The sequence below is a fragment of the Triturus cristatus genome, chromosome 8, assembly GCF_964204655.1.
Source record: "Triturus cristatus chromosome 8, aTriCri1.1, whole genome shotgun sequence".
Taxonomy (NCBI): Eukaryota; Metazoa; Chordata; class Amphibia; order Caudata; family Salamandridae; genus Triturus; species Triturus cristatus.
In genome coordinates this window covers 737775561-737800091 of record NC_140591.1, presented here as the reverse complement: position 1 = coordinate 737800091, position 24531 = coordinate 737775561, and the positions used below count along the sequence as shown (strand labels likewise).

General features: G+C 41.9%; 17 non-coding genes across 17 annotated transcripts; all 17 read left to right on the top strand.

The window, feature by feature from the left end:
* Window positions 1-81: 81 nt before the first annotated feature.
* On the top strand, window positions 82-153 carry TRNAP-UGG (transfer RNA proline (anticodon UGG)). Its single transcript has one exon. It is a non-coding gene; the product is annotated as a tRNA-Pro (tRNA).
* A 272-nt stretch (window positions 154-425) lies between these two features.
* On the top strand, window positions 426-498 carry TRNAV-CAC (transfer RNA valine (anticodon CAC)). The gene has a single exon. It is a non-coding gene; the product is annotated as a tRNA-Val (tRNA).
* A 1970-nt stretch (window positions 499-2468) lies between these two features.
* TRNAP-UGG (transfer RNA proline (anticodon UGG)) lies at window positions 2469-2540 on the top strand. The gene has a single exon. It is a non-coding gene; the product is annotated as a tRNA-Pro (tRNA).
* A 2315-nt stretch (window positions 2541-4855) lies between these two features.
* On the top strand, window positions 4856-4927 carry TRNAP-UGG (transfer RNA proline (anticodon UGG)). Its single transcript has one exon. It is a non-coding gene; the product is annotated as a tRNA-Pro (tRNA).
* A 2331-nt stretch (window positions 4928-7258) lies between these two features.
* Window positions 7259-7330, top strand: TRNAP-UGG (transfer RNA proline (anticodon UGG)). The gene has a single exon. It is a non-coding gene; the product is annotated as a tRNA-Pro (tRNA).
* A 272-nt stretch (window positions 7331-7602) lies between these two features.
* TRNAV-CAC (transfer RNA valine (anticodon CAC)) lies at window positions 7603-7675 on the top strand. Its single transcript has one exon. It is a non-coding gene; the product is annotated as a tRNA-Val (tRNA).
* Window positions 7676-9645: 1970 nt separating this feature from the next.
* TRNAP-UGG (transfer RNA proline (anticodon UGG)) lies at window positions 9646-9717 on the top strand. The gene has a single exon. It is a non-coding gene; the product is annotated as a tRNA-Pro (tRNA).
* Window positions 9718-9989: 272 nt separating this feature from the next.
* On the top strand, window positions 9990-10062 carry TRNAV-CAC (transfer RNA valine (anticodon CAC)). Its single transcript has one exon. It is a non-coding gene; the product is annotated as a tRNA-Val (tRNA).
* A 1970-nt stretch (window positions 10063-12032) lies between these two features.
* On the top strand, window positions 12033-12104 carry TRNAP-UGG (transfer RNA proline (anticodon UGG)). The gene has a single exon. It is a non-coding gene; the product is annotated as a tRNA-Pro (tRNA).
* Window positions 12105-12376: 272 nt separating this feature from the next.
* On the top strand, window positions 12377-12449 carry TRNAV-CAC (transfer RNA valine (anticodon CAC)). The gene has a single exon. It is a non-coding gene; the product is annotated as a tRNA-Val (tRNA).
* Window positions 12450-14419: 1970 nt separating this feature from the next.
* Window positions 14420-14491, top strand: TRNAP-UGG (transfer RNA proline (anticodon UGG)). Its single transcript has one exon. It is a non-coding gene; the product is annotated as a tRNA-Pro (tRNA).
* Window positions 14492-14763: 272 nt separating this feature from the next.
* TRNAV-CAC (transfer RNA valine (anticodon CAC)) lies at window positions 14764-14836 on the top strand. The gene has a single exon. It is a non-coding gene; the product is annotated as a tRNA-Val (tRNA).
* Window positions 14837-16806: 1970 nt separating this feature from the next.
* On the top strand, window positions 16807-16878 carry TRNAP-UGG (transfer RNA proline (anticodon UGG)). Its single transcript has one exon. It is a non-coding gene; the product is annotated as a tRNA-Pro (tRNA).
* A 2325-nt stretch (window positions 16879-19203) lies between these two features.
* TRNAP-UGG (transfer RNA proline (anticodon UGG)) lies at window positions 19204-19275 on the top strand. The gene has a single exon. It is a non-coding gene; the product is annotated as a tRNA-Pro (tRNA).
* A 2313-nt stretch (window positions 19276-21588) lies between these two features.
* TRNAP-UGG (transfer RNA proline (anticodon UGG)) lies at window positions 21589-21660 on the top strand. Its single transcript has one exon. It is a non-coding gene; the product is annotated as a tRNA-Pro (tRNA).
* A 272-nt stretch (window positions 21661-21932) lies between these two features.
* Window positions 21933-22005, top strand: TRNAV-CAC (transfer RNA valine (anticodon CAC)). Its single transcript has one exon. It is a non-coding gene; the product is annotated as a tRNA-Val (tRNA).
* A 1970-nt stretch (window positions 22006-23975) lies between these two features.
* TRNAP-UGG (transfer RNA proline (anticodon UGG)) lies at window positions 23976-24047 on the top strand. The gene has a single exon. It is a non-coding gene; the product is annotated as a tRNA-Pro (tRNA).
* The last annotated feature ends 484 nt before the right edge of the window (window positions 24048-24531 follow it).

Sequence of the window (24531 nt, the reverse complement as noted above, 5' to 3'; positions counted from 1 at the left end):
AAGCATCATAAAGATACCAGCATGATCTTCATTGCGGGCTTAGAGCCGGTATTAGCTTTTGAGAGGTAAGAGGATTTTGAGGGCTCGTTGGTCTAGGGGTATGATTCTCGCTTTGGGTGCGAGAGGTCCCGGGTTCAAATCCCGGACGAGCCCTTTTCTTGGTACTCTTTTCAAGTTGTTTTGAAGTTTGCGTTTCAAAACCAACATCAATTTTTTCTTTGCAGTAGTGGATAATTCTTTGCTAGAGTCTCATGCTTCAGCCCTGCCCAGTCTGAGCTAATACCAAACATCTGGTCTTGCATGGCATGTACGAGCGTTCAGCTAGGGATGTCGGGCAGGTTGCATGAAAGAAATCTAAAGCCAGAGGCCCATGGAATAGCCAGTTCGGAGCAGTTTCATTACAGAAAAATCAACTGTAGGTATCTGTTTCTGTAGTGTAGTGGTTATCATGTTCGCCTCACACGCGAAAGGTCCCCGGTTCGAAACCGGGCAGAAACAGTTGTTATATTGTGTTGGCTACAATGTTGATAGGTGCCGTTTTGCCATGGAATTGTCCAAGCCCTGAAGATTATTTCATGCAATCTCGTTCCAAGAAAGGGAATTCTCTCAAAACACTAAAGTAATCGGCGTGTGGATGTATCTGTTGGTTCTCAGACCTTGCTTTCAAAAGAGCCCTGCAATCGGTTCACTGCTCACCTAGAACAAGCATTAACATGGAGAATTGTTGGCACCAACAGGAATCTTATTTTAGTGGAGTGTTTCTGGCTTTGAGTGCAGAGGCCCTCGGCTCAATTCCAAGATGATCCTTCTCAAGGTGATGATACAAATGCATTGTCACCTTTACGTTTAATGTCAGAATCATTTATTTCCAGTTGGTGGTGTAAGAATGTTTGCAACAGTATGGCGATTTTTCCTAGCCATGCATGAATGAAAGCATATCACTCGCCTTTAGGTGTTTTTCTAATACATTGATATTTGCATCTTCCTTCCTAGCCTGCATGTTTGACTATCTTACAGGCTGCATGTAATAAGTATCACATCAGGGCCCTTCTTCTACTCAATTCACAACTGTTCTATCACGACATAGATAAGAAAGCTGCATCTGCTTTTGTTGTGTAGTGGTAATCAGGTTTACCTGACGTGTGAAAGCCCCATGCTTTGAAAGTACACAGTAACAAAGAAACCGATGACTTTTATAAAAAGGTGTCATGTGCGTCTCTTACTTTGCACAAAAAGTGCCAGAGATGACTTCATTTGCAGTCACTTGAAAAGTAGGGATTCTCCAATAAATGGTAAATGGTTGAAACAAATCTGAAGAAATGCATGACATACCTGTGTGTGTGTGTGTACGCATGTATGTATATATAGGGAGAGAGAGAGCGTCAATATAAACAGACTTTATTTCAATCAAGCTGTCTTTTCTATCCTTCAGGAGCAGAATGTTCTGATCATCAGCGCTCCAGAATGTAGTGTTTTCTTGGCAAGCATCACATATTGTGATGTGTTAGCTAAAAGTTCCATATCCTAGAGACTGATATATTCCTCTGTACTTGTACCTTGGGGATTCATCAAAACCTGGCATCATAAGCAGCTTTCTACTGCCACAGACTGGACAGCGAAACAATTTAAAATATCCCAGAAAAAGAAAATAAGCATGCTTAATCAGAGCTTTCTGGACAGGAAGGACCTTTGAGCAAGTGAGGAATAAGCACTGCTTTTGTTAATTTGCATAGGCAGAATAGAGACTTCTGGGAAAAGGCCGAAATTACAGTCACAGAAAATGGCTGCATCTATAGAGAACGCTAAGAAGTGTTGGCAGCTTTTCCTCTGACCCTGACCACTTTTACAAGCAATCCTATGATAGTCAGCAGGACCCACCCTAAAAAGGAAGGGGCATCCACTTGGACCCTTTCCACCTTTTCTAAATCTCGCCTGATTGAGCACTGATTGAGCAGATAAGCACATGTCATTCTCATTTCAGAAAGGTATTGGTTAGCTTGCTGCTAGCAGCTCAGTTATGTTATGATGTTAGAGGCTATGCAAGGAATGCTTTAGTCCAGCGATATGCAGTTTTTATTGCGCCTTGCATTCAGCAGGAAGATCTTTAGCTTGAATCTGTGGCCTAGGTATTCACCTTGGTATTTCTTTTGGCACAAAGTGAAGGAGTATTTGAGAGAAAATGCACAATGTGTTTCTTATGTTGTTATGAACAACTTGTTACTCTTTCTCATTAAGCTTCAGCCACTGCAGAAATATATAAATAAGGGCTGACTTCCTATAAGACGTGTCCAAAGCTGGGACGGAATAAAAGGAGACACTTGTAAATGATAGTGCTATCGTTTGAGAAAGGGTAAGTTGAGACTGACTTTCATGCGTTTTCACAGACCAAGCATCATAAAGATACCAGCATGATCTTCATTGCGGGCTTAGAGCCGGTATTAGCTTTTGAGAGGTAAGAGGATTTTGAGGGCTCGTTGGTCTAGGGGTATGATTCTCGCTTTGGGTGCGAGAGGTCCCGGGTTCAAATCCCGGACGAGCCCTTTTCTTGGTACTCTTTTCAAGTTGTTTTGAAGTTTGCGTTTCAAAACCAACATCAATTTTTTCTTTGCAGTAGTGGATAATTCTTTGCTAGAGTCTCATGCTTCAGCCCTGCCCAGTCTGAGCTAATACCAAACATCTGGTCTTGCATGGCATGTACGAGCGTTCAGCTAGGGATGTCGGGCAGGTTGCATGAAAGAAATCTAAAGCCAGAGGCCCATGGAATAGCCAGTTCGGAGCAGTTTCATTACAGAAAAATCAACTGTAGGTATCTGTTTCTGTAGTGTAGTGGTTATCAAGTTCGCCTCACACGCGAAAGGTCCCCGGTTCGAAACCGGGCAGAAACAGTTGTTATATTGTGTTGGCTACAATGTTGATAGGTGCCGTTTTGCCATGGAATTGTCCAAGCCCTGAAGATTATTTCATGCAATCTCGTTCCAAGAAAGGGAATTCTCTCAAAACACTAAAGTAATCGGCGTGTGGATGTATCTGTTGGTTCTCAGACCTTGCTTTCAAAAGAGCCCTGCAATCGGTTCACTGCTCACCTAGAACAAGCATTAACATGGAGAATTGTTGGCACCAACAGGAATCTTATTTTAGTGGAGTGTTTCTGGCTTTGAGTGCAGAGGCCCTCGGCTCAATTCCAAGATGATCCTTCTCAAGGTGATGATACAAATGCATTGTCACCTTTACGTTTAATGTCAGAATCATTTATTTCCAGTTGGTGGTGTAAGAATGTTTGCAACAGTATGGCGATTTTTCCTAGCCATGCATGAATGAAAGCATATCACTCGCCTTTAGGTGTTTTTCTAATACATTGATATTTGCATCTTCCTTCCTAGCCTGCATGTTTGACTATCTTACAGGCTGCATGTAATAAGTATCACATCAGGGCCCTTCTTCTACTCAATTCACAACTGTTCTATCACGACATAGATAAGAAAGCTGCATCTGCTTTTGTTGTGTAGTGGTAATCAGGTTTACCTGACGTGTGAAAGCCCCATGCTTTGAAAGTACACAGTAACAAAGAAACCGATGACTTTTATAAAAAGGTGTCATGTGCGTCTCTTACTTTGCACAAAAAGTGCCAGAGATGACTTCATTTGCAGTCACTTGAAAAGTAGGGATTCTCCAATAAATGGTAAATGGTTGAAACAAATCTGAAGAAATGCATGACATACCTGTGTGTGTGTGTGTACGCATGTATGTATATATAGGGAGAGAGAGAGCGTCAATATAAACAGACTTTATTTCAATCAAGCTGTCTTTTCTATCCTTCAGGAGCAGAATGTTCTGATCATCAGCGCTCCAGAATGTAGTGTTTTCTTGGCAAGCATCACATATTGTGATGTGTTAGCTAAAAGTTCCATATCCTAGAGACTGATATATTCCTCTGTACTTGTACCTTGGGGATTCATCAAAACCTGGCATCATAAGCAGCTTTCTACTGCCACAGACTGGACAGCGAAACAATTTAAAATATCCCAGAAAAAGAAAATAAGCATGCTTAATCAGAGCTTTCTGGACAGGAAGGACCTTTGAGCAAGTGAGGAATAAGCACTGCTTTTGTTAATTTGCATAGGCAGAATAGAGACTTCTGGGAAAAGGCCGAAATTACAGTCACAGAAAATGGCTGCATCTATAGAGAACGCTAAGAAGTGTTGGCAGCTTTTCCTCTGACCCTGACCACTTTTACAAGCAATCCTATGATAGTCAGCAGGACCCACCCTAAAAAGGAAGGGGCATCCACTTGGACCCTTTCCACCTTTTCTAAATCTCGCCTGATTGAGCACTGATTGAGCAGATAAGCACATGTCATTCTCATTTCAGAAAGGTATTGGTTAGCTTGCTGCTAGCAGCTCAGTTATGTTATGATGTTAGAGGCTATGCAAGGAATGCTTTAGTCCAGCGATATGCAGTTTTTATTGCGCCTTGCCTTCACCAGGAAGATCTTTAGCTTGAATCTGTGGCCTAGGTATTCACCTTGGTATTTCTTTTGGCACAAAGTGAAGGAGTATTTGAGAGAAAATGCACAATGTGTTTCTTATGTTGTTATGAACAACTTGTTACTCTTTCTCATTAAGCTTCAGCCACTGCAGAAATATATAAATAAGGGCTGACTTCCTGTAAGACGTGTCCAAAGCTGGGACGGAATAAAAGGAGACACTTGTAAATGATAGTGCTATCGTTTGAGAAAGGGTAAGTTGAGACTGACTTTCATGCGTATTCACAGACCAAGCATCATAAAGATACCAGCATGATCTTCATTGCGGGCTTAGAGCCGGTATTAGCTTTTGAGAGGTAAGAGGATTTTGAGGGCTCGTTGGTCTAGGGGTATGATTCTCGCTTTGGGTGCGAGAGGTCCCGGGTTCAAATCCCGGACGAGCCCTTTTCTTGGTACTCTTTTCAAGTTGTTTTGAAGTTTGCGTTTCAAAACCAACATCAATTTTTTCTTTGCAGTAGTGGATAATTCTTTGCTAGAGTCTCATGCTTCAGCCCTGCCCAGTCTGAGCTAATACCAAACATCTGGTCTTGCATGGCATGTACGAGCGTTCAGCTAGGGATGTCGGGCAGGTTGCATGAAAGAAATCTAAAGCCAGAGGCCCATGGAATAGCCAGTTCGGAGCAGTTTCATTACAGAAAAATCAACTGTAGGTATCTGTTTCTGTAGTGTAGTGGTTATCAAGTTCGCCTCACACGCGAAAGGTCCCCGGTTCGAAACCGGGCAGAAACAGTTGTTATATTGTGTTGGCTACAATGTTGATAGGTGCCGTTTTGCCATGGAATTGTCCAAGCCCTGAAGATTATTTCATGCAATCTCGTTCCAAGAAAGGGAATTCTCTCAAAACACTAAAGTAATCGGCGTGTGGATGTATCTGTTGGTTCTCAGACCTTGCTTTCAAAAGAGCCCTGCAATCGGTTCACTGCTCACCTAGAACAAGCATTAACATGGAGAATTGTTGGCACCAACAGGAATCTTATTTTAGTGGAGTGTTTCTGGCTTTGAGTGCAGAGGCCCTCGGCTCAATTCCAAGATGATCCTTCTCAAGGTGATGATACAAATGCATTGTCACCTTTACGTTTAATGTCAGAATCATTTATTTCCAGTTGGTGGTGTAAGAATGTTTGCAACAGTATGGCGATTTTTCCTAGCCATGCATGAATGAAAGCATATCACTCGCCTTTAGGTGTTTTTCTAATACATTGATATTTGCATCTTCCTTCCTAGCCTGCATGTTTGACTATCTTACAGGCTGCATGTAATAAGTATCACATCAGGGCCCTTCTTCTACTCAATTCACAACTGTTCTATCACGACATAGATAAGAAAGCTGCATCTGCTTTTGTTGTGTAGTGGTAATCAGGTTTACCTGACGTGTGAAAGCCCCATGCTTTGAAAGTACACAGTAACAAAGAAACCGATGACTTTTATAATAAGGTGTCATGTGTGTCTCTTACTTTGCACAAAAAGTGCCAGAGATGACTTCATTTGCAGTCACTTGAAAAGTAGGGATTCTCCAATAAATGGTAAATGGTTGAAACAAATCTGAAGAAATGCATGACATACCTGTGTGTGTGTGTGTATGCATGTATGTATATATAGGGAGAGAGAGAGCGTCAATATAAACAGACTTTATTTCAATCAAGCTGTCTTTTCTATCCTTCAGGAGCAGAATGTTCTGATCATCAGCGCTCCAGAATGTAGTGTTTTCTTGGCAAGCATCACATATTGTGATGTGTTAGCTAAAAGTTCCATATCCTAGAGACTGATATATTCCTCTGTACTTGTACCTTGGGGATTCATCAAAACCGGGCATCATAAGCAGCTTTCTACTGCCACAGACTGGACAGCGAAACAATTTAAAATATCCCAGAAAAAGAAAATAAGCATGCTTAATCAGAGCTTTCTGGACAGGAGGGACATTGGAGCAAGTGAGGAATAAGCACTGCTTTTGTTAATTTGCATAGGCAGAATAGAGACTTCTGGGAAAAGGCCGAAATTACAGTCACAGAAAATGGCTGCATCTATAGAGAACGCTAAGAAGTGTTGGCAGCTTTTCCTCTGACCCTGGCCACTTTTACAAGCAATCCTATGATAGTCAGCAGGACCCACCCTAAAAAGGAAGGGGCATCCACTTGGACCCTTTCCACCTTTTCTAAATCTCGCCTGATCGAGCCTGATCGAGCCTGATTGATTGAGCACTGATTGAGCAGATAAGCACATGTCATTCTCATTTCAGAAAGGTATTGGTTAGCTTGCTGCTAGCAGCTCAGTTATGTTATGATGTTAGAGGCTATGCAAGGAATGCTTTAGTCCAGCGATATGCAGTTTTTATTGCGCCTTGCATTCAGCAGGAAGATCTTTAGCTTGAATCTGTGGCCTAGGTATTCACCTTGGTATTTCTTTTGGCACAAAGTGAAGGAGTATTTAAGAGAAAATGCACAATGTGGTTGTTATGAACAACTTGTTACTCTTTCTCATTAAGCTTCAGCCACTGAAGAAATATATAAATAAGGGCTGACTTCCTGTAAGACGTGTCCAAAGCTGGGACGGAATAAAAGGAGACACTTGTAAATGATAGTGCTATCGTTTGAGAAAGGGTAAGTTGAGACTGACTTTCATGCGTATTCACAGACCAAGCATCATAAAGATACCAGCATGATCTTCATTGCGGGCTTAGAGCCGGTATTAGCTTTTGAGAGGTAAGAGGATTTTGAGGGCTCGTTGGTCTAGGGGTATGATTCTCGCTTTGGGTGCGAGAGGTCCCGGGTTCAAATCCCGGACGAGCCCTTTTCTTGGTACTCTTTTCAAGTTGTTTTGAAGTTTGCGTTTCAAAACCAACATCAATTTTTTCTTTGCAGTAGTGGATAATTCTTTGCTAGAGTCTCATGCTTCAGCCCTGCCCAGTCTGAGCTAATACCAAACATCTGGTCTTGCATGGCATGTACGAGCGTTCAGCTAGGGATGTCGGGCAGGTTGCATGAAAGAAATCTAAAGCCAGAGGCCCATGGAATAGCCAGTTCGGAGCAGTTTCATTACAGAAAAATCAACTGTAGGTATCTGTTTCTGTAGTGTAGTGGTTATCACGTTCGCCTCACACGCGAAAGGTCCCCGGTTCGAAACCGGGCAGAAACAGTTGTTATATTGTGTTGGCTACAATGTTGATAGGTGCTGTTTTGCCATGGAATTGTCCAAGCCCTGAAGATTATTTCATGCAATCTCGTTCCAAGAAAGGGAATTCTCTCAAAACACTAAAGTAATCGGCGTGTGGATGTATCTGTTGGTTCTCAGACCTTGCTTTCAAAAGAGCCCTGCAATCGGTTCACTGCTCACCTAGAACAAGCATTAACATGGAGAATTGTTGGCACCAACAGGAATCTTATTTTAGTGGAGTGTTTCTGGCTTTGAGTGCAGAGGCCCTCGGCTCAATTCCAAGATGATCCTTCTCAAGGTGATGATACAAATGCATTGTCACCTTTACGTTTAATGTCAGAATCATTTATTTCCAGTTGGTGGTGTAAGAATGTTTGCAACAGTATGGCGATTTTTCCTAGCCATGCATGAATGAAAGCATATCACTCGCCTTTAGGTGTTTTTCTAATACATTGATATTTGCATCTTCCTTCCTAGCCTGCATGTTTGACTATCTTACAGGCTGCATGTAATAAGTATCACATCAGGGCCCTTCTTCTACTCAATTCACAACTGTTCTATCACGACATAGATAAGAAAGCTGCATCTGCTTTTGTTGTGTAGTGGTAATCAGGTTTACCTGACGTGTGAAAGCCCCATGCTTTGAAAGTACACAGTAACAAAGAAACCGATGACTTTTATAAAAAGGTGTCATGTGCGTCTCTTACTTTGCACAAAAAGTGCCAGAGATGACTTCATTTGCAGTCACTTGAAAAGTAGGGATTCTCCAATAAATGGTAAATGGTTGAAACAAATCTGAAGAAATGCATGACATACCTGTGTGTGTGTGTGTACGCATGTATGTATATATAGGGAGAGAGAGAGCGTCAATATAAACAGACTTTATTTCAATCAAGCTGTCTTTTCTATCCTTCAGGAGCAGAATGTTCTGATCATCAGCGCTCCAGAATGTAGTGTTTTCTTGGCAAGCATCACATATTGTGATGTGTTAGCTAAAAGTTCCATATCCTAGAGACTGATATATTCCTCTGTACTTGTACCTTGGGGATTCATCAAAACCTGGCATCATAAGCAGCTTTCTACTGCCACAGACTGGACAGCGAAACAATTTAAAATATCCCAGAAAAAGAAAATAAGCATGCTTAATCAGAGCTTTCTGGACAGGAAGGACCTTTGAGCAAGTGAGGAATAAGCACTGCTTTTGTTAATTTGCATAGGCAGAATAGAGACTTCTGGGAAAAGGCCGAAATTACAGTCACAGAAAATGGCTGCATCTATAGAGAACGCTAAGAAGTGTTGGCAGCTTTTCCTCTGACCCTGACCACTTTTACAAGCAATCCTATGATAGTCAGCAGGACCCACCCTAAAAAGGAAGGGGCATCCACTTGGACCCTTTCCACCTTTTCTAAATCTCGCCTGATTGAGCACTGATTGAGCAGATAAGCACATGTCATTCTCATTTCAGAAAGGTATTGGTTAGCTTGCTGCTAGCAGCTCAGTTATGTTATGATGTTAGAGGCTATGCAAGGAATGCTTTAGTCCAGCGATATGCAGTTTTTATTGCGCCTTGCATTCAGCAGGAAGATCTTTAGCTTGAATCTGTGGCCTAGGTATTCACCTTGGTATTTCTTTTGGCACAAAGTGAAGGAGTATTTAAGAGAAAATGCACAATGTGTTTCTTATGTTGTTATGAACAACTTGTTACTCTTTCTCATTAAGCTTCAGCCACTGAAGAAATATATAAATAAGGGCTGACTTCCTGTAAGACGTGTCCAAAGCTGGGACGGAATAAAAGGAGACACTTGTAAATGATAGTGCTATCGTTTGAGAAAGGGTAAGTTGAGACTGACTTTCATGCGTATTCACAGACCAAGCATCATAAAGATACCAGCATGAACTTCATTGCGGGCTTAGAGCCGGTATTAGCTTTTGAGAGGTAAGAGGATTTTGAGGGCTCGTTGGTCTAGGGGTATGATTCTCGCTTTGGGTGCGAGAGGTCCCGGGTTCAAATCCCGGACGAGCCCTTTTCTTGGTACTCTTTTCAAGTTGTTTTGAAGTTTGCGTTTCAAAACCAACATCAATTTTTTCTTTGCAGTAGTGGATAATTCTTTGCTAGAGTCTCATGCTTCAGCCCTGCCCAGTCTGAGCTAATACCAAACATCTGGTCTTGCATGGCATGTACGAGCGTTCAGCTAGGGATGTCGGGCAGGTTGCATGAAAGAAATCTAAAGCCAGAGGCCCATGGAATAGCCAGTTCGGAGCAGTTTCATTACAGAAAAATCAACTGTAGGTATCTGTTTCTGTAGTGTAGTGGTTATCACGTTCGCCTCACACGCGAAAGGTCCCCGGTTCGAAACCGGGCAGAAACAGTTGTTATATTGTGTTGGCTACAATGTTGATAGGTGCCGTTTTGCCATGGAATTGTCCAAGCCCTGAAGATTATTTCATGCAATCTCGTTCCAAGAAAGGGAATTCTCTCAAAACACTAAAGTAATCGGCGTGTGGATGTATCTGTTGGTTCTCAGACCTTGCTTTCAAAAGAGCCCTGCAATCGGTTCACTGCTCACCTAGAACAAGCATTAACATGGAGAATTGTTGGCACCAACAGGAATCTTATTTTAGTGGAGTGTTTCTGGCTTTGAGTGCAGAGGCCCTCGGCTCAATTCCAAGATGATCCTTCTCAAGGTGATGATACAAATGCATTGTCACCTTTACGTTTAATGTCAGAATCATTTATTTCCAGTTGGTGGTGTAAGAATGTTTGCAACAGTATGGCGATTTTTCCTAGCCATGCATGAATGAAAGCATATCACTCGCCTTTAGGTGTTTTTCTAATACATTGATATTTGCATCTTCCTTCCTAGCCTGCATGTTTGACTATCTTACAGGCTGCATGTAATAAGTATCACATCAGGGCCCTTCTTCTACTCAATTCACAACTGTTCTATCACGACATAGATAAGAAAGCTGCATCTGCTTTTGTTGTGTAGTGGTAATCAGGTTTACCTGACGTGTGAAAGCCCCATGCTTTGAAAGTACACAGTAACAAAGAAACCGATGACTTTTATAAAAAGGTGTCATGTGCGTCTCTTACTTTGCACAAAAAGTGCCAGAGATGACTTCATTTGCAGTCACTTGAAAAGTAGGGATTCTCCAATAAATGGTAAATGGTTGAAACAAATCTGAAGAAATGCATGACATACCTGTGTGTGTGTGTGTACGCATGTATGTATATATAGGGAGAGAGAGAGCGTCAATATAAACAGACTTTATTTCAATCAAGCTGTCTTTTCTATCCTTCAGGAGCAGAATGTTCTGATCATCAGCGCTCCAGAATGTAGTGTTTTCTTGGCAAGCATCACATATTGTGATGTGTTAGCTAAAAGTTCCATATCCTAGAGACTGATATATTCCTCTGTACTTGTACCTTGGGGATTCATCAAAACCTGGCATCATAAGCAGCTTTCTACTGCCACAGACTGGACAGCGAAACAATTTAAAATATCCCAGAAAAAGAAAATAAGCATGCTTAATCAGAGCTTTCTGGACAGGAAGGACCTTTGAGCAAGTGAGGAATAAGCACTGCTTTTGTTAATTTGCATAGGCAGAATAGAGACTTCTGGGAAAAGGCCGAAATTACAGTCACAGAAAATGGCTGCATCTATAGAGAACGCTAAGAAGTGTTGGCAGCTTTTCCTCTGACCCTGACCACTTTTACAAGCAATCCTATGATAGTCAGCAGGACCCACCCTAAAAAGGAAGGGGCATCCACTTGGACCCTTTCCACCTTTTCTAAATCTCGCCTGATTGAGCACTGATTGAGCAGATAAGCACATGTCATTCTCATTTCAGAAAGGTATTGGTTAGCTTGCTGCTAGCAGCTCAGTTATGTTATGATGTTAGAGGCTATGCAAGGAATGCTTTAGTCCAGCGATATGCAGTTTTTATTGCGCCTTGCATTCAGCAGGAAGATCTTTAGCTTGAATCTGTGGCCTAGGTATTCACCTTGGTATTTCTTTTGGCACAAAGTGAAGGAGTATTTAAGAGAAAATGCACAATGTGTTTCTTATGTTGTTATGAACAACTTGTTACTCTTTCTCATTAAGCTTCAGCCACTGAAGAAATATATAAATAAGGGCTGACTTCCTGTAAGACGTGTCCAAAGCTGGGACGGAATAAAAGGAGACACTTGTAAATGATAGTGCTATCGTTTGAGAAAGGGTAAGTTGAGACTGACTTTCATGCGTATTCACAGACCAAGCATCATAAAGATACCAGCATGATCTTCATTGCGGGCTTAGAGCCGGTATTAGCTTTTGAGAGGTAAGAGGATTTTGAGGGCTCGTTGGTCTAGGGGTATGATTCTCGCTTTGGGTGCGAGAGGTCCCGGGTTCAAATCCCGGACGAGCCCTTTTCTTGGTACTCTTTTCAAGTTGTTTTGAAGTTTGCGTTTCAAAACCAACATCAATTTTTTCTTTGCAGTAGTGGATAATTCTTTGCTAGAGTCTCATGCTTCAGCCCTGCCCAGTCTGAGCTAATACCAAACATCTGGTCTTGCATGGCATGTACGAGCGTTCAGCTAGGGATGTCGGGCAGGTTGCATGAAAGAAATCTAAAGCCAGAGGCCCATGGAATAGCCAGTTCGGAGCAGTTTCATTACAGAAAAATCAACTGTAGGTATCTGTTTCTGTAGTGTAGTGGTTATCACGTTCGCCTCACACGCGAAAGGTCCCCGGTTCGAAACCGGGCAGAAACAGTTGTTATATTGTGTTGGCTACAATGTTGATAGGTGCCGTTTTGCCATGGAATTGTCCAAGCCCTGAAGATTATTTCATGCAATCTCGTTCCAAGAAAGGGAATTCTCTCAAAACACTAAAGTAATCGGCGTGTGGATGTATCTGTTGGTTCTCAGACCTTGCTTTCAAAAGAGCCCTGCAATCGGTTCACTGCTCACCTAGAACAAGCATTAACATGGAGAATTGTTGGCACCAACAGGAATCTTATTTTAGTGGAGTGTTTCTGGCTTTGAGTGCAGAGGCCCTCGGCTCAATTCCAAGATGATCCTTCTCAAGGTGATGATACAAATGCATTGTCACCTTTACGTTTAATGTCAGAATCATTTATTTCCAGTTGGTGGTGTAAGAATGTTTGCAACAGTATGGCGATTTTTCCTAGCCATGCATGAATGAAAGCATATCACTCGCCTTTAGGTGTTTTTCTAATACATTGATATTTGCATCTTCCTTCCTAGCCTGCATGTTTGACTATCTTACAGGCTGCATGTAATAAGTATCACATCAGGGCCCTTCTTCTACTCAATTCACAACTGTTCTATCACGACATAGATAAGAAAGCTGCATCTGCTTTTGTTGTGTAGTGGTAATCAGGTTTACCTGACGTGTGAAAGCCCCATGCTTTGAAAGTACACAGTAACAAAGAAACCGATGACTTTTATAAAAAGGTGTCATGTGCGTCTCTTACTTTGCACAAAAAGTGCCAGAGATGACTTCATTTGCAGTCACTTGAAAAGTAGGGATTCTCCAATAAATGGTAAATGGTTGAAACAAATCTGAAGAAATGCATGACATACCTGTGTGTGTGTGTGTACGCATGTATGTATATATAGGGAGAGAGAGAGCGTCAATATAAACAGACTTTATTTCAATCAAGCTGTCTTTTCTATCCTTCAGGAGCAGAATGTTCTGATCATCAGCGCTCCAGAATGTAGTGTTTTCTTGGCAAGCATCACATATTGTGATGTGTTAGCTAAAAGTTCCATATCCTAGAGACTGATATATTCCTCTGTACTTGTACCTTGGGGATTCATCAAAACCTGGCATCATAAGCAGCTTTCTACTGCCACAGACTGGACAGCGAAACAATTTAAAATATCCCAGAAAAAGAAAATAAGCATGCTTAATCAGAGCTTTCTGGACAGGAAGGACCTTTGAGCAAGTGAGGAATAAGCACTGCTTTTGTTAATTTGCATAGGCAGAATAGAGACTTCTGGGAAAAGGCCGAAATTACAGTCACAGAAAATGGCTGCATCTATAGAGAACGCTAAGAAGTGTTGGCAGCTTTTCCTCTGACCCTGACCACTTTTACAAGCAATCCTATGATAGTCAGCAGGACCCACCCTAAAAAGGAAGGGGCATCCACTTGGACCCTTTCCACCTTTTCTAAATCTCGCCTGATTGAGCACTGATTGAGCAGATAAGCACATGTCATTCTCATTTCAGAAAGGTATTGGTTAGCTTGCTGCTAGCAGCTCAGTTATGTTATGATGTTAGAGGCTATGCAAGGAATGCTTTAGTCCAGCGATATGCAGTTTTTATTGCGCCTTGCATTCAGCAGGAAGATCTTTAGCTTGAATCTGTGGCCTAGGTATTCACCTTGGTATTTCTTTTGGCACAAAGTGAAGGAGTATTTAAGGGAAAATGCACAATGTGTTTCTTATGTTGTTATGAACAACTTGTTACTCTTTCTCATTAAGCTTCAGCCACTGAAGAAATATATAAATAAGGGCTGACTTCCTGTAAGACGTGTCCAAAGCTGGGACGGAATAAAAGGAGACACTTGTAAATGATAGTGCTATCGTTTGAGAAAGGGTAAGTTGAGACTGACTTTCATGCGTATTCACAGACCAAGCATCATAAAGATACCAGCATGATCTTCATTGCGGGCTTAGAGCCGGTATTAGCTTTTGAGAGGTAAGAGGATTTTGAGGGCTCGTTGGTCTAGGGGTATGATTCTCGCTTTGGGTGCGAGAGGTCCCGGGTTCAAATCCCGGACGAGCCCTTTTTTTGGTACTCTTTTCAAGTTGTTTTGAAGTTTGCGTTTCAAAACCAACATCAATTTTTTCTTTGCAGTAGTGGATAATTCTTTGCTAGAGTCTCATGCTTCAGCCCTGCCCAGTCTGAGCTAATACCAAACATCTGGTCTTGCATGGCATGTACGAGCGTTCAGCTAGGGATGTCGGGCAGGTTGCATGAAAGAAATCTAAAGCCAGAGGCCCATGGAATAGCCAGTTCGGAGCAGTTTCATTACAGAAAAATCAACTGTAGGTATCTGTTTCTGTAGTGTAGTGGTTATCACGTTCGCCTCACACGCGAAAGGTCCCCGGTTCGAAACCGGGCAGAAACAGTTGTTATATTGTGTTGGCTACAATGTTGATAGGTGCCGTTTTGCCATGGAATTGTCCAAGCCCTGAAGATTATTTCATGCAATCTCGTTCCAAGAAAGGGAATTCTCTCAAAACACTAAAGTAATCGGCGTGTGGATGTATCTGTTGGTTCTCAGACCTTGCTTTCAAAAGAGCCCTGCAATCGGTTCACTGCTCACCTAGAACAAGCATTAACATGGAGAATTGTTGGCACCAACAGGAATCTTATTTTAGTGGAGTGTTTCTGGCTTTGAGTGCAGAGGCCCTCGGCTCAATTCCAAGATGATCCTTCTCAAGGTGATGATACAAATGCATTGTCACCTTTACGTTTAATGTCAGAATCATTTATTTCCAGTTGGTGGTGTAAGAATGTTTGCAACAGTATGGCGATTTTTCCTAGCCATGCATGAATGAAAGCATATCACTCGCCTTTAGGTGTTTTTCTAATACATTGATATTTGCATCTTCCTTCCTAGCCTGCATGTTTGACTATCTTACAGGCTGCATGTAATAAGTATCACATCAGGGCCCTTCTTCTACTCAATTCACAGCTGTTCTATCACGACATAGATAAGAAAGCTGCATCTGCTTTTGTTGTGTAGTGGTAATCAGGTTTACCTGACGTGTGAAAGCCCCATGCTTTGAAAGTACACAGTAACAAAGAAACCGATGACTTTTATAAAAAGGTGTCATGTGCGTCTCTTACTTTGCACAAAAAGTGCCAGAGATGACTTCATTTGCAGTCACTTGAAAAGTAGGGATTCTCCAATAAATGGTAAATGGTTGAAACAAATCTGAAGAAATGCATGACATACCTGTGTGTGTGTGTGTACGCATGTATGTATATATAGGGAGAGAGAGAGCGTCAATATAAACAGACTTTATTTCAATCAAGCTGTCTTTTCTATCCTTCAGGAGCAGAATGTTCTGATCATCAGCGCTCCAGAATGTAGTGTTTTCTTGGCAAGCATCACATATTGTGATGTGTTAGCTAAAAGTTCCATATCCTAGAGACTGATATATTCCTCTGTACTTGTACCTTGGGGATTCATCAAAACCTGGCATCATAAGCAGCTTTCTACTGCCACAGACTGGACAGCGAAACAATTTAAAATATCCCAGAAAAAGAAAATAAGCATGCTTAATCAGAGCTTTCTGGACAGGAAGGACCTTTGAGCAAGTGAGGAATAAGCACTGCTTTTGTTAATTTGCATAGGCAGAATAGAGACTTCTGGGAAAAGGCCGAAATTACAGTCACAGAAAATGGCTGCATCTATAGAGAACGCTAAGAAGTGTTGGCAGCTTTTCCTCTGACCCTGACCACTTTTACAAGCAATCCTATGATAGTCAGCAGGACCCACCCTAAAAAGGAAGGGGCATCCACTTGGACCCTTTCCACCTTTTCTAAATCTCGCCTGATTGAGCACTGATTGAGCAGATAAGCACATGTCATTCTCATTTCAGAAAGGTATTGGTTAGCTTGCTGCTAGCAGCTCAGTTATGTTATGATGTTAGAGGCTATGCAAGGAATGCTTTAGTCCAGCGATATGCAGTTTTTATTGCGCCTTGCATTCAGCAGGAAGATCTTTAGCTTGAATCTGTGGCCTAGGTATTCACCTTGGTATTTCTTTTGGCACAAAGTGAAGGAGTATTTGAGAGAAAATGCACAATGTGTTTCTTATGTTGTTATGAACAACTTGTTACTCTTTCTCATTAAGCTTCAGCCACTGCAGAAATATATAAATAAGGGCTGACTTCCTGTAAGACGTGTCCAAAGCTGGGACGGAATAAAAGGAGACACTTGTAAATGATAGTGCTATCGTTTGAGAAAGGGTAAGTTGAGACTGACTTTCATGCGTTTTCACAGACCAAGCATCATAAAGATACCAGCATGATCTTCATTGCGGGCTTAGAGCCGGTATTAGCTTTTGAGAGGTAAGAGGATTTTGAGGGCTCGTTGGTCTAGGGGTATGATTCTCGCTTTGGGTGCGAGAGGTCCCGGGTTCAAATCCCGGACGAGCCCTTTTCTTGGTACTCTTTTCAAGTTGTTTTGAAGTTTGCGTTTCAAAACCAACATCAGTTTTTTCTTTGCAGTAGTGGATAATTCTTTGCTAGAGTCTCATGCTTCAGCCCTGCCCAGTCTGAGCTAATACCAAACATCTGGTCTTGCATGGCATGTACGAGCGTTCAGCTAGGGATGTCGGGCAGGTTGCATGAAAGAAATCTAAAGCCAGAGGCCCATGGAATAGCCAGTTCGGAGCAGTTTCATTACAGAAAAATCAACTGTAGGTATCTGTTTCTGTAGTGTAGTGGTTATCAAGTTCGCCTCACACGCGAAAGGTCCCCGGTTCGAAACCGGGCAGAAACAGTTGTTATATTGTGTTGGCTACAATGTTGATAGGTGCCGTTTTGCCATGGAATTGTCCAAGCCCTGAAGATTATTTCATGCAATCTCGTTCCAAGAAAGGGAATTCTCTCAAAACACTAAAGTAATCGGCGTGTGGATGTATCTGTTGGTTCTCAGACCTTGCTTTCAAAAGAGCCCTGCAATCGGTTCACTGCTCACCTAGAACAAGCATTAACATGGAGAATTGTTGGCACCAACAGGAATCTTATTTTAGTGGAGTGTTTCTGGCTTTGAGTGCAGAGGCCCTCGGCTCAATTCCAAGATGATCCTTCTCAAGGTGATGATACAAATGCATTGTCACCTTTACGTTTAATGTCAGAATCATTTATTTCCAGTTGGTGGTGTAAGAATGTTTGCAACAGTATGGCGATTTTTCCTAGCCATGCATGAATGAAAGCATATCACTCGCCTTTAGGTGTTTTTCTAGTACATTGATATTTGCATCTTCCTTCCTAGCCTGCATGTTTGACTATCTTACAGGCTGCATGTAATAAGTATCACATCAGGGCCCTTCTTCTACTCAATTCACAACTGTTCTATCACGACATAGATAAGAAAGCTGCATCTGCTTTTGTTGTGTAGTGGTAATCAGGTTTACCTGACGTGTGAAAGCCCCATGCTTTGAAAGTACACAGTAACAAAGAAACCGATGACCTTTATAATAAGGTGTCATGTGTGTCTCTTACTTTGCACAAAAAGTGCCAGAGATGACTTCATTTGCAGTCACTTGAAAAGTAGGGATTCTCCAATAAATGGTAAATGGTTGAAACAAATCTGAAGAAATGCATGACATACCTGTGTGTGTGTGTGTATGCATGTATGTATATATAGGGAGAGAGAGAGCGTCAATATAAACAGACTTTATTTCAATCAAGCTGTCTTTTCTATCCTTCAGGAGCAGAATGTTCTGATCATCAGCGCTCCAGAATGTAGTGTTTTCTTGGCAAGCATCACATATTGTGATGTGTTAGCTAAAAGTTCCATATCCTAGAGACTGATATATTCCTCTGTACTTGTACCTTGGGGATTCATCAAAACCTGGCATCATAAGCAGCTTTCTACTGCCACAGACTGGACAGCGAAACAATTTAAAATATCCCAGAAAAAGAAAATAAGCATGCTTAATCAGAGCTTTCTGGACAGGAAGGACATTTGAGCAAGTGAGGAATAAGCACTGCTTTTGTTAATTTGCATAGGCAGAATAGAGACTTCTGGGAAAAGGCCGAAATTACAGTCACAGAAAATGGCTGCATCTATAGAGAACGCTAAGAAGTGTTGGCAGCTTTTCCTCTGACCCTGGCCACTTTTACAAGCAATCCTATGATAGTCAGCAGGACCCACCCTAAAAAGGAAGGGGCATCCACTTGGACCCTTTCCACCTTTTCTAAATCTCGCCTGATCGAGCCTGATTGAGCACTGATTGAGCAGATAAGCACATGTCATTCTCATTTCAGAAAGGTATTGGTTAGCTTGCTGCTAGCAGCTCAGTTATGTTATGATGTTAGAGGCTATGCAAGGAATGCTTTAGTCCAGCGATATGCAGTTTTTATTGCGCCTTGCCTTCACCAGGAAGATCTTTAGCTTGAATCTGTGGCCTAGGTATTCACCTTGGTATTTCTTTTGGCACAAAGTGAAGGAGTATTTGAGAGAAAATGCACAATGTGTTTCTTATGTTGTTATGAACAACTTGTTACTCTTTCTCATTAAGCTTCAGCCACTGCAGAAATATATAAATAAGGGCTGACTTCCTGTAAGACGTGTCCAAAGCTGGGACGGAATAAAAGGAGACACTTGTAAATGATAGTGCTATCGTTTGAGAAAGGGTAAGTTGAGACTGACTTTCATGCGTATTCACAGACCAAGCATCATAAAGATACCAGCATGATCTTCATTGCGGGCTTAGAGCCGGTATTAGCTTTTGAGAGGTAAGAGGATTTTGAGGGCTCGTTGGTCTAGGGGTATGATTCTCGCTTTGGGTGCGAGAGGTCCCGGGTTCAAATCCCGGACGAGCCCTTTTCTTGGTACTCTTTTCAAGTTGTTTTGAAGTTTGCGTTTCAAAACCAACATCAATTTTTTCTTTGCAGTAGTGGATAATTCTTTGCTAGAGTCTCATGCTTCAGCCCTGCCCAGTCTGAGCTAATACCAAACATCTGGTCTTGCATGGCATGTACGAGCGTTCAGCTAGGGATGTCGGGCAGGTTGCATGAAAGAAATCTAAAGCCAGAGGCCCATGGAATAGCCAGTTCGGAGCAGTTTCATTACAGAAAAATCAACTGTAGGTATCTGTTTCTGTAGTGTAGTGGTTATCAAGTTCGCCTCACACGCGAAAGGTCCCCGGTTCGAAACCGGGCAGAAACAGTTGTTATATTGTGTTGGCTACAATGTTGATAGGTGCCGTTTTGCCATGGAATTGTCCAAGCCCTGAAGATTATTTCATGCAATCTCGTTCCAAGAAAGGGAATTCTCTCAAAACACTAAAGTAATCGGCGTGTGGATGTATCTGTTGGTTCTCAGACCTTGCTTTCAAAAGAGCCCTGCAATCGGTTCACTGCTCACCTAGAACAAGCATTAACATGGAGAATTGTTGGCACCAACAGGAATCTTATTTTAGTGGAGTGTTTCTGGCTTTGAGTGCAGAGGCCCTCGGCTCAATTCCAAGATGATCCTTCTCAAGGTGATGATACAAATGCATTGTCACCTTTACGTTTAATGTCAGAATCATTTATTTCCAGTTGGTGGTGTAAGAATGTTTGCAACAGTATGGCGATTTTTCCTAGCCATGCATGAATGAAAGCATATCACTCGCCTTTAGGTGTTTTTCTAATACATTGATATTTGCATCTTCCTTCCTAGCCTGCATGTTTGACTATCTTACAGGCTGCATGTAATAAGTATCACATCAGGGCCCTTCTTCTACTCAATTCACAACTGTTCTATCACGACATAGATAAGAAAGCTGCATCTGCTTTTGTTGTGTAGTGGTAATCAGGTTTACCTGACGTGTGAAAGCCCCATGCTTTGAAAGTACACAGTAACAAAGAAACCGATGACTTTTATAATAAGGTGTCATGTGTGTCTCTTACTTTGCACAAAAAGTGCCAGAGATGACTTCATTTGCAGTCACTTGAAAAGTAGGGATTCTCCAATAAATGGTAAATGGTTGAAACAAATCTGAAGAAATGCATGACATACCTGTGTGTGTGTGTATGCATGTATGTATATATAGGGAGAGAGAGAGCGTCAATATAAACAGACTTTATTTCAATCAAGCTGTCTTTTCTATCCTTCAGGAGCAGAATGTTCTGATCATCAGCGCTCCAGAATGTAGTGTTTTCTTGGCAAGCATCACATATTGTGATGTGTTAGCTAAAAGTTCCATATCCTAGAGACTGATATATTCCTCTGTACTTGTACCTTGGGGATTCATCAAAACCGGGCATCATAAGCAGCTTTCTACTGCCACAGACTGGACAGCGAAACAATTTAAAATATCCCAGAAAAAGAAAATAAGCATGCTTAATCAGAGCTTTCTGGACAGGAAGGACATTTGAGCAAGTGAGGAATAAGCACTGCTTTTGTTAATTTGCATAGGCAGAATAGAGACTTCTGGGAAAAGGCCGAAATTACAGTCACAGAAAATGGCTGCATCTATAGAGAACGCTAAGAAGTGTTGGCAGCTTTTCCTCTGACCCTGGCCACTTTTACAAGCAATCCTATGATAGTCAGCAGGACCCACCCTAAAAAGGAAGGGGCATCCACTTGGACCCTTTCCACCTTTTCTAAATCTCGCCTGATCGAGCACTGATTGAGCAGATAAGCACATGTCATTCTCATTTCAGAAAGGTATTGGTTAGCTTGCTGCTAGCAGCTCAGTTATGTTATGATGTTAGAGGCTATGCAAGGAATGCTTTAGTCCAGCGATATGCAGTTTTTATTGCGCCTTGCATTCAGCAGGAAGATCTTTAGCTTGAATCTGTGGCCTAGGTATTCACCTTGGTATTTCTTTTGGCACAAAGTGAAGGAGTATTTAAGAGAAAATGCACAATGTGTTTCTTATGTTGTTATGAACAACTTGTTACTCTTTCTCATTAAGCTTCAGCCACTGAAGAAATATATAAATAAGGGCTGACTTCCTGTAAGACGTGTCCAAAGCTGGGACGGAATAAAAGGAGACACTTGTAAATGATAGTGCTATCGTTTGAGAAAGGGTAAGTTGAGACTGACTTTCATGCGTATTCACAGACCAAGCATCATAAAGATACCAGCATGATCTTCATTGCGGGCTTAGAGCCGGTATTAGCTTTTGAGAGGTAAGAGGATTTTGAGGGCTCGTTGGTCTAGGGGTATGATTCTCGCTTTGGGTGCGAGAGGTCCCGGGTTCAAATCCCGGACGAGCCCTTTTCTTGGTACTCTTTTCAAGTTGTTTTGAAGTTTGCGTTTCAAAACCAACATCAATTTTTTCTTTGCAGTAGTGGATAATTCTTTGCTAGAGTCTCATGCTTCAGCCCTGCCCAGTCTGAGCTAATACCAAACATCTGGTCTTGCATGGCATGTACGAGCGTTCAGCTAGGGATGTCGGGCAGGTTGCATGAAAGAAATCTAAAGCCAGAGGCCCATGGAATAGCCAGTTCGGAGCAGTTTCATTACAGAAAAATCAACTGTAGGTATCTGTTTCTGTAGTGTAGTGGTTATCACGTTCGCCTCACACGCGAAAGGTCCCCGGTTCGAAACCGGGCAGAAACAGTTGTTATATTGTGTTGGCTACAATGTTGATAGGTGCCGTTTTGCCATGGAATTGTCCAAGCCCTGAAGATTATTTCATGCAATCTCGTTCCAAGAAAGGGAATTCTCTCAAAACTCTAAAGTAATCGGCGTGTGGATGTATCTGTTGGTTCTCAGACCTTGCTTTCAAAAGAGCCCTGCAATCGGTTCACTGCTCACCTAGAACAAGCATTAACATGGAGAATTGTTGGCACCAACAGGAATCTTATTTTAGTGGAGTGTTTCTGGCTTTGAGTGCAGAGGCCCTCGGCTCAATTCCAAGATGATCCTTCTCAAGGTGATGATACAAATGCATTGTCACCTTTACGTTTAATGTCAGAATCATTTATTTCCAGTTGGTGGTGTAAGAATGTTTGCAACAGTATGGCGATTTTTCCTAGCCATGCATGAATGAAAGCATATCACTCGCCTTTAGGTGTTTTTCTAATACATTGATATTTGCATCTTCCTTCCTAGCCTGCATGTTTGACTATCTTACAGGCTGCATGTAATAAGTATCACATCAGGGCCCTTCTTCTACTCAATTCACAACTGTTCTATCACGACATAGATAAGAAAGCTGCATCTGCTTTTGTTGTGTAGTGGTAATCAGGTTTACCTGACGTGTGAAAGCCCCATGCTTTGAAAGTACACAGTAACAAAGAAACCGATGACTTTTATAAAAAGGTGTCATGTGCGTCTCTTACTTTGCACAAAAAGTGCCAGAGATGACTTCATTTGCAGTCACTTGAAAAGTAGGGATTCTCCAATAAATGGTAAATGGTTGAAACAAATCTGAAGAAATGCATGACATACCTGTGTGTGTGTGTGTACGCATGTATGTATATATAGGGAGAGAGAGAGCGTCAATATAAACAGACTTTATTTCAATCAAGCTGTCTTTTCTATCCTTCAGGAGCAGAATGTTCTGATCATCAGCGCTCCAGAATGTAGTGTTTTCTTGGCAAGCATCACATATTGTGATGTGTTAGCTAAAAGTTCCATATCCTAGAGACTGATATATTCCTCTGTACTTGTACCTTGGGGATTCATCAAAACCTGGCATCATAAGCAGCTTTCTACTGCCACAGACTGGACAGCGAAACAATTTAAAATATCCCAGAAAAAGAAAATAAGCATGCTTAATCAGAGCTTTCTGGACAGGAAGGACCTTTGAGCAAGTGAGGAATAAGCACTGCTTTTGTTAATTTGCATAGGCAGAATAGAGACTTCTGGGAAAAGGCTGAAATTACAGTCACAGAAAATGGCTGCATCTATAGAGAACGCTAAGAAGTGTTGGCAGCTTTTCCTCTGACCCTGACCACTTTTACAAGCAATCCTATGATAGTCAGCAGGACCCACCCTAAAAAGGAAGGGGCATCCACTTGGACCCTTTCCACCTTTTCTAAATCTCGCCTGATTGAGCACTGATTGAGCAGATAAGCACATGTCATTCTCATTTCAGAAAGGTATTGGTTAGCTTGCTGCTAGCAGCTCAGTTATGTTATGATGTTAGAGGCTATGCAAGGAATGCTTTAGTCCAGCGATATGCAGTTTTTATTGCGCCTTGCCTTCACCAGGAAGATCTTTAGCTTGAATCTGTGGCCTAGGTATTCACCTTGGTATTTCTTTTGGCACAAAGTGAAGGAGTATTTGAGAGAAAATGCACAATGTGTTTCTTATGTTGTTATGAACAACTTGTTACTCTTTCTCATTAAGCTTCAGCCACTGCAGAAATATATAAATAAGGGCTGACTTCCTGTAAGACGTGTCCAAAGCTGGGACGGAATAAAAGGAGACACTTGTAAATGATAGTGCTATCGTTTGAGAAAGGGTAAGTTGAGACTGACTTTCATGCGTATTCACAGACCAAGCATCATAAAGATACCAGCATGATCTTCATTGCGGGCTTAGAGCCGGTATTAGCTTTTGAGAGGTAAGAGGATTTTGAGGGCTCGTTGGTCTAGGGGTATGATTCTCGCTTTGGGTGCGAGAGGTCCCGGGTTCAAATCCCGGACGAGCCCTTTTCTTGGTACTCTTTTCAAGTTGTTTTGAAGTTTGCGTTTCAAAACCAACATCAATTTTTTCTTTGCAGTAGTGGATAATTCTTTGCTAGAGTCTCATGCTTCAGCCCTGCCCAGTCTGAGCTAATACCAAACATCTGGTCTTGCATGGCATGTACGAGCGTTCAGCTAGGGATGTCGGGCAGGTTGCATGAAAGAAATCTAAAGCCAGAGGCCCATGGAATAGCCAGTTCGGAGCAGTTTCATTACAGAAAAATCAACTGTAGGTATCTGTTTCTGTAGTGTAGTGGTTATCAAGTTCGCCTCACACGCGAAAGGTCCCCGGTTCGAAACCGGGCAGAAACAGTTGTTATATTGTGTTGGCTACAATGTTGATAGGTGCCGTTTTGCCATGGAATTGTCCAAGCCCTGAAGATTATTTCATGCAATCTCGTTCCAAGAAAGGGAATTCTCTCAAAACACTAAAGTAATCGGCGTGTGGATG